This window comes from Staurois parvus, unplaced genomic scaffold (genome assembly GCF_062004578.1).
Source record: "Staurois parvus isolate SC_StPar_1 unplaced genomic scaffold, SC_StPar_1.0 ptg001641l, whole genome shotgun sequence".
NCBI classification, from domain to species: domain Eukaryota; kingdom Metazoa; phylum Chordata; class Amphibia; order Anura; family Ranidae; genus Staurois; species Staurois parvus.
The window spans coordinates 12,501-27,500 of NW_028319437.1; the positions used below are offsets into that span (position 1 = coordinate 12,501).

At 48.3% G+C, this 15,000-nt stretch overlaps 1 long non-coding RNA gene across 1 annotated transcript in view; it reads right to left on the reverse strand.

Moving 5' to 3' along the window:
• Positions 1 to 15,000, reverse strand: part of LOC149434922 (uncharacterized) — a 24,881-nt gene that overhangs the window by 9,723 nt on the left and 158 nt on the right. The window contains exon 1 of the long non-coding RNA XR_016308595.1: positions 14,897 to 15,000. This exon is cut by the window's right edge and continues 158 nt beyond it. This is a non-coding gene — a long non-coding RNA (uncharacterized LOC149434922). The remainder of the gene's footprint in view (positions 1 to 14,896) is intronic.

Here is a 15,000-nt window from a genome sequence, read left to right on the forward strand (position 1 = left end):
CACAACATAGAATGTGTAACTAGGGATGCAGAAGGGTGTCACTAACAGGCAGCAGCACGGGATGAGTAAGCCAGCCTTCAAATGTTAATGCTCAGAACTACTCATAGGCACGATTCTATGGGCAGTAGAGGAAACACGGTATGTGTCCATTCCTGGGGATCAGATATACTCTTCTAAATTCAGGGGATCATATTCACCATTCCAGAATGTGCCCCTTTCCCTAAATTATAACCTCCTGAGACCCCTACTTTAGTGAGAACCATCCAGGGACCCTTTCCTTAAACTGAGCCCTTCTGTGCCCTTCCATCAACCACAACCATCCTGTGACCCATCCTTCAGCCGCAAGCATCCCATGACCCATCCTTCAGCCGTAACCATCCCGTGACCCATCCTTCAACCACAACCATCCCATGACCCATCCTTCAACCACAACCATCCCATGACCCATCCTTCAGCCGTAACCATCCCGTGACCCATCCTTCAACCACAACCATCCCGTGACCCATCCTTCAGCCGTAACCATCCCGTGACCCATCCTTCAACCACAACCATCCCATGACCCATCCTTCAACCACAACCATCCCATGACCCATCCTTCAGCCGTAACCATCCCGTGACCCATCCTTCAACCACAACCATCCCATGACCCATCCTTCAACCACAACCATCCCGTGACCCATCCTTCAACCACAACCATCCCATCAACCATCTTTCAACCACAACCATCCTGTGACCCATCCTTCAGCCGTAACCATCCCGTGACCCATCCTTCAGCCGTAACCATCCCGTGACCCATCCTTCAACCACAACCATCCTGTGACCCATCCTTCAACCACAACCATCCCGTGACCCATCCTTCAGCCGTAACCATCCCGTGACCCATCCTTCAACCACAACCATCCCGTGACCCATCCTTCAGCCGCAAGCATCCCATGACCCATCCTTCAGCCGCAAGCATCCCATGACCCATCCTTCAACCACAACCATCCCGTGACCCATCCGTCAACCACAACCATCCCGTGACCCATCCGTCAACCACAACCATCCCGTGACCCATCCGTCAACCACAACCATCCTGTGACCCTTCCTTCAGCCGTAACCATCATGTGACCCATCCTTCAACCACAACCATCCCGTGACCCATCCTTCAACCACAACCATCCCGTGACCCATCCTTCAACCACAACCATCCCGTGACCCATCTTTCAACCACAACCATCCCGTGATGCATCCTTCAACCACAACCATCCCGTGACCCATCCTTCAACCACAACCATCCCGTGACCCATCTTTCAACCACAACCATCCCGTGACCCATCCTTCAACCACAACCATCCCGTGACCCATCTTTCAACCACAACCATCCCGTGATGCATCCTTCAACCACAACCATCCCGTGACCCATCCTTCAACCACAACCATCCCGTGACCCATCTTTCAACCACAACCATCCCGTGATGCATCCTTCAACCACAACCATCCCGTGACCCATCCTTCAACCACAACCATCCCATGACCCATCTTTCAACCACAACCATCCCGTGACCCATCCTTCAACCACAACCATCCTGTGACCCATCCGTCAACCACAACCATCCTGTGACCCATCCTTCAACCACAACCATCCCGTGATGCATCCTTCAGCCGAAACCATCATGTGTTCCATCCTTCAGCCAAAACCATCATGTGACCCATCCTTCAGCCGAAACCATCATGTGTTCCATCCTTCAGCCAAAACCATCATGTGACCCATCCTTCAGCCGAAACCATCATGCGACCCATCCGTCAACCACAACCATCCCGTGACCCTTCCTTCAACCACAGCCATCCCAGGATGCATCCTTCAGCCGAAACCATCATGTGACCGTTCCTTCAGCCGTAACCATCATGTGACCCATCCTTCAGCCGTAACCATCCCGTGACCCTTCTTTCAACCATGACCATCCTGCGGCCCTTCCTTCAACCATGACCATCCTGCGCCCCTTCTATCAACTATACCCATCCCCTGACCCTTCTATCAACTATAACCATCCTGTGCCCCTTCCTTCAACCATGACAGTCCTGCGCCCCTTCCTTCAACCATGACCATCCTGCGCCCCTTCCTTCAACCATGACATTCCTGCGCCCCTTCCTTCAACCATGACATTCCTGCGCCCCTTCCTTCAACCATGACATTCCTGCGCCCCTTCCTTCAACCATGACAGTGCTGCGCCCCTTCCTTCAACCATAACAGTCCTGCGCCCCTTCCTTTAACCATGACAGTCCTGCGCCCCTTCCTTCAACCATAACCATCCTGCTCCCCTTCCTTCAACCATGACAGTCCTGCGCCCCTTCCTTCAACCATGACAGTCCTGCGCCTCTTCCTTCAACCATACCCATCCTGCTCCCTTTCTTTCAACCATGACAATCCTGCACCCCTTCCTTCAACCATGACAGTCCTGCGCCTCTTCCTTCAACCATAACCATCCTGCGCCCCTTCCTTCAACCATGACAGTCCTGCACCCCTTCCGTCAACCATACCCATCCTAAGCCCCTTCCTTCAACCATAACCATCCTGCGCCCCTTCCTTCAACCATGACAGTCCTCCGCCCCTTCCTTCAACCACGACAGTCCTGCGCCCCTTCCTTCAACCACGACATTCCTGCGCCCCTTCCTTCAACCACGACAGTCCTGCGCCCCTTCCTTCAACCATGACAGTCCTGCGCCCCTTCCTTGAACCATGACAGTCCTGCGCCCCTTCCTTCAACCACGACAGTCCTGCGCCCCTTCCTTCAACCACGACAGTCCTGCGCCCCTTCCTTCAACCACGACAGTCCTGCGCCCCTTCCGTCAACCATGACAGTCCTGCGCCTCTTCCTTCAAATATAACCATTCTGCGCCCCTTCCTTCAACCATGACAGTCCTGCGCCCCTTCCTTCAACCATGACAGTCCTGCGCCCCTTCCTTCAACCATGACAGTCCTGCGCCCCTTCCTTCAACCATACCCATCCTGCGCCCCTTCCTTCAACCATACCCATCCTGCGCCCCCTCCTGGAGATAAGGGGAGTATTGCCTCATGAACTGCATGCTTTGTTTTTTGATTGGAAGACTACAGCTCTCCACATGTGTGATGCTTGAAAATCCCTTTCTTTGAAATCTTCGATGATTAGCGATCTTGCGATGTATAAATAGCGTGTTTACTGTGCGGTACGCGGAATTCATCAGATTGTCAGTTTGTGAGTGGGAGAGGAATAAACCCGATCACCCACTTTTCATGAGTAGATCTGCCTCGAACATATTGATGAACTGCTAAGCCGAGAGAAAACAAAGTGCGGCATTATGGGGCATCTGCAAAAAAAAGGGAGGGGCCATGCTGCAGGATTGTGAACACTGTGCAGGGTGGCAGTTAGGGGGATGGCTGTATGATGGACACCCTAACCACAGACAGACCTTCTATCAGAACAGGCAGCCATCATGGAGTGGAGGCAAACTGCCCTTTATAGTCCCGATCGATGCACTCTATACACTGTGTTGTACATGGCATAGTCCCGATCGATGCACTCTATACACTGTGTTGTACATGACATAGTCCCGATCGATGCACTCTATACACTATGTTGTACATGACATAGTCCCGATCGATGCACTCTATACACTGTGTTGTACGTGGCATAGTCCCGATCGATGCACTCTATACACTGTGTTGTACATGGCATAGTCCCGATCGATGCACTCTATACACTGTGTTGTACGTGGCATAGTCCCGATCGATGCACTCTATACACTATGTTGTACATGACATAGTCCCGATCGATGCACTCTATACACTGTGTTGTACGTGGCATAGTCCCGATCGATGCAATCTATACACTGTGTTGTACGTGGCATAGTCCTGATCGATGCAATCTATACACTGTGTTGTACATGACATTGTCCCGATCGATGCACTCTATACACTGTGTTGTACATGGCATAGTCCCGATCGATGCACTCTATACACTGTGTTGTACATGGCATTGTCCCGATCGATGCACTCTATACACTATGTTGTACATGACATTGTCCCGATCGATGCACTCTATACACTGTGTTGTACATGACATTGTCCCAATCGATGCACTCTATACACTGTGTTGTACATGACATTGTCCCGATCGATGCACTCTATACACTGTGTTGTACATGACATTGTCCCAATCGATGCACCCTATACACTATGTTGTAGATGACATTGTCCCGATCGATGCACTCTATACACTGTGTTGTACATGACATTGTCCCGATCGATGCACTCTATACACTGTGTTGTACATTGCATTGTCTCGATCGATGCACTCTATACACTGTGTTGTACATGACATTGTCCCGATCGATGCACTCTATACACTGTGTTGTACATGACATTGTCCCAATCGATGCACCCTATACACTATGTTGTAGATGACATTGTCCCGATCGATGCACTCTATACACTATGTTGTACATGACATTGTCCCGATCGATGCACTCTATACACTGTGTTGTACATGACATTGTCCCGATCGATGCACTCTATACACTGTGTTGTACATTGCATTGTCTCGATCGATGCACTCTATACACTATATTGTACATGACATTGTCCCAATCGATGCACCCTATACACTATATTGTACATGACATTGTCCCGATCGATGCACTCTATACACTGTGTTGTACATGACATTGTCCCGATCGATGCACTCTATACACTGTGTTGTACATGACATAGTCCCGATCGATGCACTCTATACACTGTGTTGTACATGACATTGTCCCGATTGACGCCGGATCCTGATAAATTCCAACACGTTTCCCACATCATACATCGCTTCATCAGGAGATGTGGGAGGCGTGTCTGACATCAAGGACTGACATTAAAGCCCAACTCCGGGCACAAGAAAAATATATCCATACAGTGCCCTCCTGGTCCTCTACCTGTGCTGTGCACCCCTCCTGGTCCTCTACCTGTGCTGTGCACCCCTCCTGGTCCTCTACCTGTGCTGTGCACCCCTCCTGGTCCTCTACCTGTGCTGTGCACCCTTCCTGGTCCTCTGACTACCTGTGCTGTGCACCCCTCCTGGTCCTCTGACTACCTGTGCTGTGCACCCCTCCTGGCCCTCTGACTACCTGTGCTGTGCACCCCTCCTGGCCCTCTACCTGTGCTGTGCACCCCTCCTGGTCCTCTACCTGTGCTGTGCACCCCTCCTGGTCCTCTACCTGTGCTGTGCACCCCTCCCGGTCCTCTGACTACCAGTGCTGTGCACCCTTCCCGTTCCTCTACCTGTGCTGTGCACCCCTCCCAGTACTCTACCTGTGCTGTGCACCCTTCCCGGTCCTCTGACTACCTGTGCTGTGCACCCCTCCTGGTCCTCTACCTGTGCTGTGCACCCCTCCTGGTCCTCTACCTGTGCTGTGCACCCCTCCTGGTCCTCTACCTGTGCTGTGCACCCCTCCCAGTACTCTACCTGTGCTGTGCACCCTTCCCGGTCCTCTGACTACCTGTGCTGTACACCCCTCCTGGTCCCCTACCTGTGCTGTGCACCCCTCCTGGTCCTCTACCTGTGCTGTGCACCCCTCCTGGTCCTCTACCTGTGCTGTGCACCCCTCCTGGTCCTCTACCTGTGCTGTGCACCCTTCCTGGTCCTCTGACTACCTGTGCTGTGCACCCCTCCTGGTCCTCTACCTGTGCTGTGCACCCCTCCTGGTCCTCTACCTGTGCTGTGCACCCCTCCTGGTCCTCTACCTGTGCTGTGCACCCTTCCTGGTCCTCTGACTACCTGTGCTGTGCACCCCTCCTGGTCCTCTGACTACCTGTGCTGTGCACCCCTCCTGGCCCTCTGACTACCTGTGCTGTGCACCCCTCCTGGCCCTCTACCTGTGCTGTGCACCCCTCCTGGTCCTCTACCTGTGCTGTGCACCCCTCCTGGTCCTCTACCTGTGCTGTGCACCCCTCCCGGTCCTCTGACTACCAGTGCTGTGCACCCTTCCCGTTCCTCTACCTGTGCTGTGCACCCCTCCCAGTACTCTACCTGTGCTGTGCACCCTTCCCGGTCCTCTGACTACCTGTGCTGTGCACCCCTCCTGGTCCTCTACCTGTGCTGTGCACCCCTCCTGGTCCTCTACCTGTGCTGTGCACCCCTCCTGGTCCTCTACCTGTGCTGTGCACCCCTCCCAGTACTCTACCTGTGCTGTGCACCCTTCCCGGTCCTCTGACTACCTGTGCTGTACACCCCTCCTGGTCCCCTACCTGTGCTGTGCACCCCTCCTGGTCCTCTACCTGTGCTGTGCACCCCTCCTGGTCCTCTACCTGTGCTGTGCACCCCTCCTGGTCCTCTACCTGTGCTGTGCACCCCTCCTTGTCCTCTACCTGTGCTGTGCACCCCTCCCGGTCCTCTACCTGTGCTGTGCACCCCTCTTGGTCCCTTGTAGATGGGGTGGTCCTAGTGTTGCTGGGGGGGTATTTTGTTTCGGGGGGATCATAGCGAATTACATAGAAATTACTCAGCAAAACAAAAAGGATTCTTGGTTCTTTATTCCCTAAAGGGGGAGGTACTAGGAGGTGGGAAGGTGTGGAACCAAGGGGTGGTGCTTGGAGATTGTTAGGGGGCGGAGACAAGGGGTGACTCAGAAGGGGGAGTACCTGCACCTATTTCTTTAAAAATAAAAATTTGATGATTCCTACCTGGGCTGCTTCATAGAATAGAATGGAATAGAACAGAAAAGACAAAAAAAAAATCAGAATATAAAATAAAAGAACAGAATAGAATAGGATATAACAGACTAAAATAGAAAAAATACAGACTGGAAAATAAAAGAATAGAATAAAATAGAAAAGAACAATAGAACATAAAGGAATAGAATAGAAAAAGAATAGAATATAATAACACAACAGAACAGAATGGAATAGAAAGGAACAGAACAAAAAAAACCAGAATAGAATAAATAATAGAGTAGACTAGAAAGGAATATAATAGAATAGAATAAAAAAAAAGCACAGGATAGCATAGAATAGAAAAAACAGACTAGAACAGAATAGAATAGAAAAGAACAATAGAATATAAAGGAATATAATAGCATATGAAAGAATAGAATAAAACAGAGGAGAATGGAAAATAAAGGAATATAGTAGATAAAGAATAGAATAAATAATAGAAAAGAATAGAAAGGAATTGAGAAGCATATAAATGAGTAGAATAGAATAAAACGATAGAATAGAATATAAGGAAATAAAATAGAAAAAAAACAGAATAGAATAGAAAAGAATAATAGAATAGAAAGGAATAGAGTATTAAAGAATAGAATAGATTAAAACAATGGAATATAACAGAATATAAAAAAAAAGAATAGTATATAAAGGAATAAAATAGGAAAAACGGGATGGTGCTCAGAGGTGGGTAGGGGGTGGAACCAAAGGATGCTGCTCAGAGGTGGGTAGGGGGTGGAACCAAGGGATGGTGCTCAGAGGTGGGTAGGGGATAGATACCAAGGGACGGTGCTCAGAGGTGGGTAGGGCGTAGAACCAAGGGGTGGTGCTCAGAGGTTGGTAGGGGGTGGAACCAAGGGATGGTGCTCAGAGGTGGGTAGGGGATGGAACCAAGGGATGGTGCTCAGAGGTGGGTAGGGGATGGAACCAAGGGATGGTGCTCAGAGGTGGGTAGGGGATGGAACCAAGGGATGGTGCACAGAGGTGGGTAGGGGATGGAACCAAGGGATGGTGCACAGAGGTGGGTAGAGTGTGGAACTAAGAGATGGTGCTCAGAAGTCAGTAGGGGAGAGATACCAAGGGATGGTGCTCAGAGGTGTGTAGGGGGTGGAACCAAGGGATGGTGCTTAGAGGTGGGTAGGGGATGGAACCAAGGGATGGTGCTTAGAGGTGGGTAGGGGATGGTACCAAGGGATGGTGCTCAGAGGTGGGTAGGGGGTGGAACCAAGGGATGGTGCTCAGAGGTGTGTAGGGGGTGGAACCAAGGGATGGTGCTTAGAGGTGGGTAGGGGATGGAACCAAGGGATGGTGCTTAGAGGTGGGTAGGGGATGGTACCAAGGGATGGTGCACAGAGGTGGGTAGAGGGTGGAACCAAGAGATGGTGCTCAGAGGTGGGTAGAGGGTGGAACCAAGAGATGGTGCTCAGAAGTCAGTAGGGGAGAGATACCAAGGGACGGTGCTGAGAGGTGGGTAGAGTGTGGAACCAAGTGATGGTGCTCAGAGGTGGGCTGGGTGTGGAACCAAGGGATGGTGCTCAGAGGTGGGTAGGGGGTGGAACCAAGTAACGGTGCTCAGAGGTGGGTAGGGGATAGAAACCAAGGGACGGTGCTCAGAGGTGGGTAGGGCGTGGAACCAAGGGATGGTGCTCAGAGGTGGGTAAGAGGTGGAACCAAGGGATGGTGCTCAGAGGTGGGTAGAGGGTGGAACCAAGCGATGGTGTTCAGAGGTGGGCTGGGTGTGGAACCAAGGGATGGTGCTCAGAGGTGTGTAGGGGATAGAAACCAAGGGATAGTGTTCAGAGGTGGGCTGGCTGTGGAACCAAGGGACGGTGCTCAGAGGAGGGTAGGGGGTGGAACCAGGTGATTGTTCTCAGAGGTGGGCTGGGGGTGGAACCAAGGGATGGTGCTCGGAGGTGGGTAGGGGGTGGAACCAAGGGATGGTGCTTAGAGGTGGGTAGGGGGTGGTACCAAGGGATGGTGCTCAGAGGAGGGTAGGGGGTGGAACCAAGGGATGGTGCTCGGAGGTGGGTAGGGGGTGGAACCAAGGGATGGTGCTTAGAGGAGGGTAGGGGGTGGAACCAAGGGATGGTGCTCGGAGGTGGGTAGGGGGTGGTACCAAGGGATGGTGCTCGGAGGTGGGTAGGGGGTGGTACCAAGGGATGGTGCTCAGAGGAGGGTAGGGGGTGGAACCAAGGGATGGTGCTTAGAGGAGGGTAGGGGGTGGAACCAAGGGACGGTGCTCAGAGGAGGGTAGGGGGTGGAACCAAGGGATGGTGCTCGGAGGTGGGTAGGGGGTGGAACCAAGGGATGGTGCTTAGAGGAGGGTAGGGGGTGGAACCAAGGGATGGTGCTCGGAGGTGGGTAGGGGGTGGTACCAAGGGATGGTGCTCAGAGGAGGGTAGGGGGTGGAACCAGGGAATAGGGATTTTGCACTTCCTGGTTCCGGGGCACGTGTGCCGGCATGCCGCTTCTGTTGTGATTCATTACAGCAGAAGCCGATTACGTTTGCCGGCCAATGAATGAGCAGACACTCTGATCGGCCAGGAAGAGTGACAGGACACACCTCTGCCTATGTAATCGGCGATCTGCTGGATTTTCATTCCCTGCGAAGCGCGTAGTACACACAAGACCACTGGTAGGCACACAGGTAACCCATCGATCGCCCGAGATGTTTAACCCCTTCCCAGCCGGCGTCATTCGTACAGCGACAGCGAATATTTGTAGCACAGAGCGCTGTATTAGGCTCCGTTCACACTTGTGCGACTTCAAAAAACGTGCGATTTTCATGGCGACTTTTCAGTGCGACTTGATGTGAGTGGATGAGTTCGACTTTGGCCTTGACCTAGGATGATTGTTCGCGCTGCACAAAGTCGCATGTAGATCATTCAGGTGCGACTTTGGAGGGTTTACATCGAATGGCCCTCAAGTCACATGAAGTATTGCAGGAACTACCTTCCAGTCGCTGCAACTTGAAGTCGCACAGAAATGCGAAGTACTCACTGGGAAACACGGGGGGGGGGGGGGAGGGACTTGTCATGTGAAAATCGCCCGTTTCTGTGGCCCCTCTAATGGTGCGAAATTCAAACATAAAATTCTTAGAAAAGATTTTTTTAAGAAGATTGTTCTTGGAAATCGATCCGTGCGTGGCCGGCTGGATACACCGCATGGGATGACCTGCAGGAAGATGTGCACCCTGGTGCTGGGAGCGTCCTACAGGTAGACACTATACTGCTGGAAGTATTGGCCCCGCCCTCCCAGTCATGTGATTCAGGTGTTCCAACTCCCTCCATATCATGTGATTCAGGTGTTCTGACCCCCTCCATATCATGTGATTCAGGTGTTCTAACCCCCTCCATATCATGTGATTCAGGTGTTCTGACCCCCTACATATCATGTGATTCAGGTGTTCCAATCCCCTCCATATCATGTGATTCAGGTGTTTCAATCCCCTCCATATCATGTGATTCAGGTGTTCCAATCCTCTCCCAGTCATGTGATTCAGGTGTTCCAATCCCTTCCCAGTCATGTGATTCAGGTGCTCCAATTCCCTCCCAGTCATGTGATTCAGGTGTTCCAATCCCCTCCCAATCATGTGATTCAGGTGTTCCAATCCCCTCCATATCAGGTGATTCAGGTGTCCCAATCCCCTTCATATCATGTGATTCAGGTGTTCCAATCCCTTCCCAGTCATGTGATTCAGGTGTTCCAATCCCCTCCCAATCATGTGATTCAGGTGTTCCAATCCCCTCCATATCAGGTGATTCAGGTGTCCCAATCCCCTCCATATCATGTAATTCAGGTGTTCCAAATCTCTTCCCAGTCATGTGATTCAGATGTTCCAATCCCCTCCCAATCGTGATTCAGGTGTTCCAATCCCCTCCCAATCATGTGATTCAGGTGTTCCAATCCCCTCCATATCATGTCATTCAGGTGTTCCAATCCCCTCCATATCATGTGATTCAGGTGTTCCAATCCCCTCCATATCATGTGATTCAGGTGTTCCAATCCCCTCCATATCATGTGATTCAGGTGTTCCAATCCCCTCAATATCATGTGATTCAGGTGTTCCAATCCCCTCCCAATCATGTGATTCAGGTGTTCCAATCCCCTCCATGGACACAGGTGTATACAATCAAGCCCCTAGGTATGCAGACGGCTTCTACAAACATTGGTGAAAGAATGGGTCGCTCTCAGGAGCTCAGTGACTCCAAGCGTGGTCCCGTGATAGGTGGCCACCTGGGCAATAAGTCCATCCGTGACATTTCCTGGCTACTAAATATTCCACGCTCAACTGTTAGTGGGATTATAACAAAGTGGAAGCCACTGGGAACAACAGCCACTCAGCCACCAAGTGGTAGGCCACGTCACATGACAGGGTGGGGTCAGCGCATGCTGAAGCGCACAGTGCGCAGAAGTCACCAACTGTCTGCAGAGTCAATAGCTAAAGAGCTCCAAACTTGGTGTGGCCTTCAGATGAGCCCAACAACAGTGCGTAGAGAGCTTCATGGAATGGGTTTCCATGGCCGAGCAGCTGCATCCAAGCCTTCCATCACCAAGTGCAATGCAAAGCGTCGGATGCCGTGGTGTAAAGCACGCCGCCACTGTACTCTAGAGCTGTGGAGACATTGACTCTGGAGTGACCAATCATGCTTCTCTGTCGTCTGGCAATCCGATGGACATGTCTGGGTTTGGCGGTTGCCAGGAGAACGGTACTTGCCTGACTGCATTGTGCCAAGTGTAAAGTTTGGTGGAGGGGGGATTATGGTGTGGGGTTGTCTTTCAGGGGTTGGGTTGACCCCCTAGTTCCAGTGAAGGGAACTTTTAAAGCATCAGCATACCAAGACATTTTGGACAATTTCATGCTCCCAACTTTGTGGGAAGAGTTTGGGGATGGCCCCTTCCTGTTCCAACATGACTGCCCACCAGTGCACAAAGCAAGGTCCATAGAGACATGGAGAAGCCGGTTTGGGGTGGAGGAACTTGACTGTCCTGCACAGAGTCCTGACCTCAACCCCATAGAACACCTTTGGGATGAATTAGAGCGGAGACTGCGAGCCAGGCCTCCTCCCCCGACATCAGTGCCTGACCTGACAAATGTGCTTCTGGAAGAATGGTCCAACCTTCCCATAGACACCCTCCTAAACCTTGTGGACGGCCTTCCCAGAAGAGTTGAAGCTGTTATATCTGCAAAGGGCGGGGCCAACTCAATATTGAACCCTACGGCCTAAGACTGGGGGGCCATTAAAGGTCATGTGCGTGGAAAGGGCGGGGCCAACTCAATATTGAACCCTACGGACTAAGACTGGGAGGGGCCATTAAAGGTCATGTGTGTGGAAAGGGCGGGGCCAACTCAATATCGAACCCTACGGACTAAGACTGGGGGGCCACTAAAGGTCATGTGTGTGGAAAGGGCGGGGCCAACTTAATATTGAACCCTGCGGACTAAGACTGGGGGGCCATTAAAGGTCATGTGTGTGGAAAGGGAGGGGCCAACTCAATATTGAACCCTACGGACTAAGACTGGGGGGCCATTAAAGGTCATGTGTGTGGGAAGGGCGGGGCCAACTCAATATTGAACCCTACGGGCTAAGACTGGGGGGCCATTAAAGGTCATGTGTGTGGGAAGGGCGGGGCCAACTCAATATTGAACCCTACGGGCTAAGACTGGGGGGCCATTAAAGGTCATGTATGTGGGAAGGGCGGGGCCAACTCAATATTGAACCCTACAGACTAAAGCAGGACATACATGGGTCGAATTCCGAACGATTTTTCAATTGAAAATCGAAAACATCGTTCGTTCTGTAATCCGATGGTGCCACCAATGATTTATAAAATCGGTCATTTTTCACGAATTTTCCAGCGTGCCCGATAAATTAAATGAGAAGGAACCACGAAAATCGTCCGGTGCCATCGCCCCACTAACAGCGAAAATCATTTTGATAATTTTTAAATAGATTTTGAGGTAATTTAAAATCTCTCCCAGGTCTCCATTCATATTCATGTCTGAATCCACCGACCGCCGATGGGCTCGCTACCTCCGCTGGAAGTCCGTTCCACGCACCAACTACTCCTTCAGTAAAACAATCCTTTCTAAGGTCAGCGTGGAACTTTTCTCCTCTAGTCTGGAGGTCGTGTCCCCGATCTGAAAGTCCTGCCCTCCCGAACCTCACCCCCTCCCTTCCTGGATTTAAAAGGTGTCGCTCGCGTCCATCCTTTCCCTTCTTTCCTCCAGACTGTACACATGAAGTTCCTGTTCCAATTTAGCTGCACGTGTCTTTTTGTCCCTCGGAGACCGTCCCACCCCACATGGAAATAGATTTGTAATGTATTTTAAAAATATTCTTCCCAAATATATTGACATATATTTGAAATACTACAATTTTGGCCATATTCAATATATATATACACTGTATGTTGAAATGCATTTTTCTTACAAAATATGTGAAAATTTTTTTAAAAATACATTTAAAATATACTGTAGAAATCTGAAGAATATATTTAAAAAAAAAAAAAATATATATATATTTAAAAAAAAAAAAAAAAAAAAAATAATAATAATAATATATATATATATATATATATATATATATATGTGTGTTTGTGTATGTATAAATATATATATATATATATATATATATATATATACACACTGTATGTTGAAATGCATTTTTATTACAAAATATATGAAAAATATTTTTAATAATACATTTCAGATATACTGTATGTCTTTACAAAGTACGAATCTACATTTTTGGAATGCATTTACAAATATATTTAAACATATATACACTTCATGTTGAAAAGTGTTTTTTATATATTATGAAATATATGAAAAATATTTTAAAAAATATATATTTTTAAATATATTCTTCAGATTTTTTTTAACATATAAAAAAGTAATTTTAACATATATATTTACCGTACATATATTTTTAAATGCATTCCAAAAATGTAGATTTGTATTTTTAAAGACATACTGTATTTCTGAAAAGTTTGTTAAAATGACTTTTTTATATGTTAAAAAAAATCTGAAGAATATATTTATAAAAAATATATTTTTAAAAATACTTTTCATATATTTTGTAATATATATAAAAAACGCATTTCAACATGCAGTGTAGATATTTTTAAATATATTTCTAAATGCATTCCAAAAATGTAGATTTGTACTTTTTAAAGACATACAGTGTATCTGAAATGTATTATTAAAAATATTTTTCATATATTTTGTAATAAAAGCGCATTTCAACATACAGTGTATATATATGTATATATATACATATATATATATATACACACACACACACAAATATATATATATTTTTTAAAAAAAATATTATTTATATATATATATATATATATATATATATATATATATATATATATTTATATTTAATATATTCTTCAGATTTCTACAGTATATTTTAAGTGTATTTTTAAAAATATTTTTCATATATTTTGTAACAAAAATGCATTTCAACATACAGTATATATATATTTATATTTATTTTTTTTATATATATATTGAATACGGCCAAAATTGTAGCATTTCAAACATATGTCAATATATTTGGGAAGAATATTTTTAAAATATAATTGAAATATATTCTTCTTCCATGTGGGACCGCTGGGGATCAGTTGTGTCATTCAGATATCAGAGATTCAAATTACTTTTTCACCCCCCCCCCCCCCTCAGAGGGTGACAACCCATGGACACAATATGGAATAATAGTAGAAAAAGAAGAAGAAGTTGAGTTTTCCATCCCCGATGTGCCATGTGCTGGGTTCCCCGTCATTTGATATATTCCAGGAGGGATGGTCTGCAGAGTTGGAAGCGATGATCTGCTCCCATCCTGCCTCTGACAAGAGCCGTTGTCACCAATCGAAACGCAAAGGAATAAAAAGTAACAAAAACAGCCACATCGCCCGATGGACGCCTAGAAGTTGAACTTGTCAGCAGCCTGGCCATTGGGGGGTATTTACTAAACCTGGAAGGTGCAAAATCCGGCTCACTCCTGCATAGGAACCAATCAGCTTCCAGGTTTCATTGTCAAAGCTGAACTGAACCAGCTGAAGCTAGAAGCTGATTGGCCGCCGTGCACAGTGGCCCCGGGTTCTGAGTGCTCCACTTTTAGTAAATCTCCCCCAATGCATCCACTTTGAATTCTGCATAAAAGAAGGAGAAGAACTCACCGGGGGAGACGAGACGTTACGTCCTGAAAAAGTCCTAAAGATGTTCCAGAAGACGTGGCGCTGGTCCCCGGTGATGGCGGAGCGAGCCGACGATTCGCTGACCG